The following is a 5,627-nucleotide window of genomic DNA, read 5'->3' on the forward strand; positions in this document are numbered from 1 at the left end:
TGCAGGGGAACCGGGTTCGTGCCCCAGTCCGGGAAGATCCCACATGCCGCCGAGCGGCTGGGCCCGTGAGCCATGGCCGCTGGGCCTGCGCGTCCGGAGTCTGTGCTCCTCAACGGGAGAGGCCACAGCAGTGAGAGGCCCCCGTACCGCAAAAAAGAAAAAAATTAAAAAAATTAAAATAAATAAATAAATAAATAAATGAAAAGGAGGAAGAATGTGCTTAACAATCAGAAAGGTAGCCCTTGTCTGTACTGGAAATGAGAACTGTTTTCCAAATTACAAATGACAATTCTATTTTTCTCATGTGAGTCAAACACAGAATAGGGAAAAGAGCCTGTTCTGCAAACTTTTCCACCAGAGCCTCCCTGGTGGCCAAGAAAAGACAACAGCAGCCTAGGGAAACGTGGGACTGAAGCTGATGCCCCCTCCAGGAAGCCCCAAATTTCTCTGAGTTTTAGCTTAACATTTCAAGTGAATTCTGCACTCTATACTATAGCTGTGCTTGTCCTTACTTAATAATATGGGAGTATTTCTCACAAACCATCCAGAAACATTTATTCTCCTGGAAGGTGCACCATTTCCCTCTGGATACCCACCTGCTTTGGAGAAACATGTACCCTATTTGGAGAAGCTAGAATGTATGAAAAGTATGTAGCACAGTGTCAAGAGCTCAGTAAGGGGTGGCTGTCAGTGTTACTATTATTACTATCAGAAAACAGCACTCGTCCTGGTACGCCCCACTTCAGAGAGCAAAGCAGAAGCCCAGAAGGTAACTTCCCGGGATGATACAATGGATCCGTAGGATATCAAGAACTACAACTCTTATTTGTTGAAACTGAATTTTGTTATAGGTATTATTTTAGAGATGGAAAAGCCTTGGAGATCGAGTTCATAGGTCTAGCCTCTAGGCAGAGGCCTAGAGAGAGCTGGTGATTTGTCCGAGGTCCCATATTGATTCACAAAAAAGACGGGACTTGAGCTCAGATGTCCCAATGCAGAGGTCAGTGCTTCTACTACTAAATCACTAAGTGATCATCGCTGAGTGAATGAATGAATCCTAGAATGAGGCCTGGAACACTGCAGGTTCCCAATAAACATTTGTTGAACGAGTAAACAATCATGTATAAAGCACTGGAAACATACCTGGTTCTATATTGAGTGTTTTAATATTCACCAGCAAATGTGATCCTCACAATAATTTTATGTGGTAGACTGTACTCTCTTCGCTTTACAGACCAGGAAACCAAGTTTCCAAAAGGCTTACTTAATATACACACTTAGTGATAAAGCGAGGTTCAAACTCATACCTTCGGAATATGAGTAACCTGACAAAAAAGTAATATTTCAGGTAATCAAAAAGTACCAAAGTACCTTGATGTAGTCAGCATATTTTTATTTTGTTTTGATGGGATTTAAAAATGCATACATACGCAAACAGGATGTGTGAAACATAATTACTATGTTTGTAACATGATTATTATGTTCTGAGATGTGTCTCAGAAACTCCTGGGACTTTTCAGCAGCTTGCCCCCATATTATATAGCCCCAAGCAATGCTATTTGAAGTGACTATTCCTACTTTAATAGTCTTTTGACTTCTTCTTCTTTTTTTTTTCTATTATGCCCTACACAGAGCCCCTTCCTTCTAAATTTGAAGCTTTTTTGTCTGCCATAACTGAAAAAACAATCACCAGGCTTATTAAAACTGTGCAAATTAAAGACGAAAACCAAGTGTCATAGGTTGAATTGTGTCCCCCCAAAAGATGATGAAGTCCAACCCCCAGTACCTGTGAATGTTATCGATTTTAGAAATAGGATCTTGGTAGGCAGTTAAGTTGAGATGAGGTCACTAGGGTGGGCCCTAATCCAGTATGACTGGTGTCCATAGAAAAAGGGGAAATTTGCACACAGAGACAGACAAGCTATGTGAAGACTGTAGTTGTGCTGCCACAAGTCAAGAAACTACCAGAAGCTGGGAGAGAGACCCACAACAGATACTTCCCTAGCACCTTCAGAAGGAGCATGGCCCTGCTGACACCCTGATCTTGGACTTTTGGCCTCCAGAACAGTGAGACAATACATTACTTTCGTTTGACCTTCTCTTGAATCATGGGAATACAATATCTATTTGATTTGTTTGTATTAAATTATTGCATATAATTGTCATAGGGTCTTATCGATTAAGAATAATAATAATTATTTTTTTTATTATTTATTTTTGGCTGCGTTGGGTCTTCCTTGTTGCACTCGGGCTTTCTCTAGTTGCGGTGAGGGGGGCTACTCTTCGTTGCAGTGCACGGGTTTCTCATCGCGGTGGCTTCTCTTGTTGCGGAGCACGGGCTCCAGGCGCGTGGGCTTCAGTAGTTGTGGCGCACGGGCTTAGTTGGTCCGCGGCATGTGGGATCTTCCCCGACCAGGGCTCGAACCCATGTTCCCTGCCTTGGCAGGCGGATTCTTAACCACTGTGCCACCAGGGAAGCCCAAGAATAATTATTAAAAGAAATTTTTTTCTGTCATTTAAGCCACCCGATTGGTGGTACTTTGTAATGGCAGCTCTAGAAAACAAATACACTTAAGTTTGAATGAAGGCCTGAGACTTTTTTCTGGGGTTGTTCACCTCTGCATTCTAAACCATAGCTTCAGCTGGTACTGTAGTTTTTGTATAAGCTGGGTTTATTGCACAAAACTGACCACCCTGCCACTCAGTGTGAAGTCTCCTGAGGCTGCAGAGATTACAGACTAAAAGGTTATTTTTGCTTCTCTCTAAACTTTAGCCAAATTTCTGTCAAATGTAAGATTTTGAAAAAGACATCAAGCAAGAGAAGTCTTTTATTATTAGAGCAACTTAGAAATCTCCAAACAAACAAACAAATCTATCTATCTATCTATCTATCTATCTATGTGTGTATATATGTACTCATCACCACATATGTTGTAGCAAACTAAAAAGGAGGGGATACTTGAAAATATAGTATGAACCCACTGGCCAGAAGGCCAATCAAGAGACCAGAACAGGACTGGTTAGTCCACAGATTGATTCTTTGATGCTTAACCCTTACAGGCACCTCCATGTTACAAAAAGCATATAGAATTTGTCCCCTCAAGCAACCAGAAGTAAATTTACCATGGCTACCATGGTGTTACCAGAAAAATTGTCTGCTAAGGCTGATAAATAGGTTGATTATCTGCTTCCTTGACTTTTATTTCCTCTTGTATAAAAGTTTTCATCCCAACATTACCAATACCTGTTCTAAGATGAACGATAAATTACCAAACTACTGAAATCACCAGAAATTCTTGATAGATCAAAAAAGAACTTAATAACAACAAAAAGCCATAATAACATAATAATGCACTCCGTAGTCTAAGAACAGCCCTCTATAGCAAGATAAATGGCTACTTAGTAAAATCTTAGCTTATACATCAAACGATACATTTATCTGTGGGCACATTTACCAAGCATTGACAGCAGGCACCTTGGAATGAAACATATCACAGTCATAATTGTTCTGACTGCCACAGAAAAGTTCACACAGAAAGCCCTTTATTGACTAAAAATATATGTTTATCCAGAAGGAAAAGAGCCTTAGGGGCTAAGAGATTTAGCAAGGGAGAGGAAATTGCTTTTTATTTAGTGATTAAATACACATAAAACAAAAGCTGCAGAGGAAGCAGCTCCTAGCTCCCACATACTCACAAAAGGAGACGGTGCTATGGAATTGTGTGAGAATATTTCTTTGGGTTCTGCATGAGAATCCATGACACCAAAGAACACCACTTACAAGAACAACCCTAACTCAAAGTCAACTTTAAACACTGATTTAGGCCAACAATTTTAACCTTTACTGGAACCAGGCTTTGTGCCAGGGCTGCTATCTAGTGGTCAAATGTTCTCTTATTTGTTCTCTCCCTTTCTCTTCCCTGCCCACCTTCTGGCACACACATACGAAGTCAATGATAGAAGGCCAAAAGACAGTGGATACAACGAAATCTACAAGCAACCAACAAACCAGGGCAATTCCAAGGGCCAGAATACCCTGGAGCTGGATTAACAGCCCCTTAATAACCCGGAGTCCACCGCTTTTGTCCACTTAATTCTCTTTGAAGAATTCCAGGGGTGATTTCCTTTCTTCCCGGACTTTCCTCAGGCATGCCCACTTGGGGTTTCACTAAGAAAACTTTTTTAAGTCTTTCACCTGAAAGAAACCTGGCACTGTTTTCTAGTTGTCTGTCACCAGGAGCAATGCTCCAGAGAAGAAAACATTCATTCCACTTTCCAACAAAGCTCAGTCCTTCTGGAAATGCACCAAGTGATAAGGCTGAGGTCAGGGAATATGTCTACTGTTGCTTCAGATGAAGGTTCAACCCCAACGTAAATGCTCAACAACGGCAATAAATCCCTGTGACGCACAGATGTATGGCCCCAAAATGAGCCTGGCCGTTTCCCGGGAGTGACCTCTTACATTATTCGTATGTCAGCTCTTCTCCTTGTTAACCTTTTGGGAGTCTGTAAAATGCCCCAATTCTCTATTTGAATAACCACACCACTTCTTTTTCATCTTATAGAGCTCAGCACTCTCTGCAGCCCTCTGGCTGCAATATTCTCCCACATGTTATAAGAACTTAGTTACCTAGCTTATCCTCCACCAATAACTGGTATTTGAAAAGGAGGATGAAAAGCTATAGGGCCATTTAAAGTTTTCACTTGAAAAGCTTTTTGATATAAATATTCTCAACTACTCAGGCTTTGTTTTCAATCTACATGGTTTGAAGCTACTTAGAAGAAAGCCAAATTCTTTTGGTATTTCCACCCTAACGTCAATGGTAGTGAATCCTGCAAAGCAGGGTCAGAGATCTTTTTCTGTGAACGGCCAGACAGTAAATATTTTAGGCTTTGTGGTGCACACACGGTCTCTGTCCCATATTCTTTGTTTTTTGTTTTTGTTGCCATTGCTTATTTTTTTAAAACAACGCTTTAAAATGTAAAACCATTCTTAGCTCAAGGGGCTGCACAGAAACAGGCAGAAAAATAGGTAATTTTTCTTTACAGTCAAAGCAGAATGGTGCTTAAAACAATACTGGAAATTCGGACAGATGGCAACAAGTTTCATCACCATCTTCTTAATCCAGCCACTTCTGTGAGTCACTAAGGACCTTGGTGCCTCGGTTTTTTCATCTATAAGGGGCTTTAGAATAGATCAGTGATTTATCAACCACACCCTCAAAAACCCTAGGGCTCCAGGGAAGGGCATGGTTGTGTGGATCCATTTACCTTTCACCTCAGCACACGGCTAACCTGCAGCCCATCTTTGATCTTATCTATACACAAGAGCTCTCCTTAAAGACAAGCGTTCACTAATTTGTTTTCTTTTTAGTTTTAAAACCACTGCATTCGATGGTCCCGGGGATCTTCCTGGTGTGCATCCTCCATGAGTCTATTATTGGATAATCGATCCTTTTCCAATCATTGTATTGAGAAGTGTCAGATAGATAGGAAATGATTTTTTTTTAATATCTTTATTGGAGTATACTTGCTCTACAGTGGTGTGTTAGTTTCTGCTTTATTACAAAGTGAATCAGCCATACATATACATATATCACCATATCTCTTCCCTCTTGCGTCTCCCT

Source organism: Physeter macrocephalus, chromosome 7 (assembly GCF_002837175.3).
Source record: "Physeter macrocephalus isolate SW-GA chromosome 7, ASM283717v5, whole genome shotgun sequence".
Classification (NCBI taxonomy): Eukaryota; Metazoa; Chordata; class Mammalia; order Artiodactyla; family Physeteridae; genus Physeter; species Physeter macrocephalus.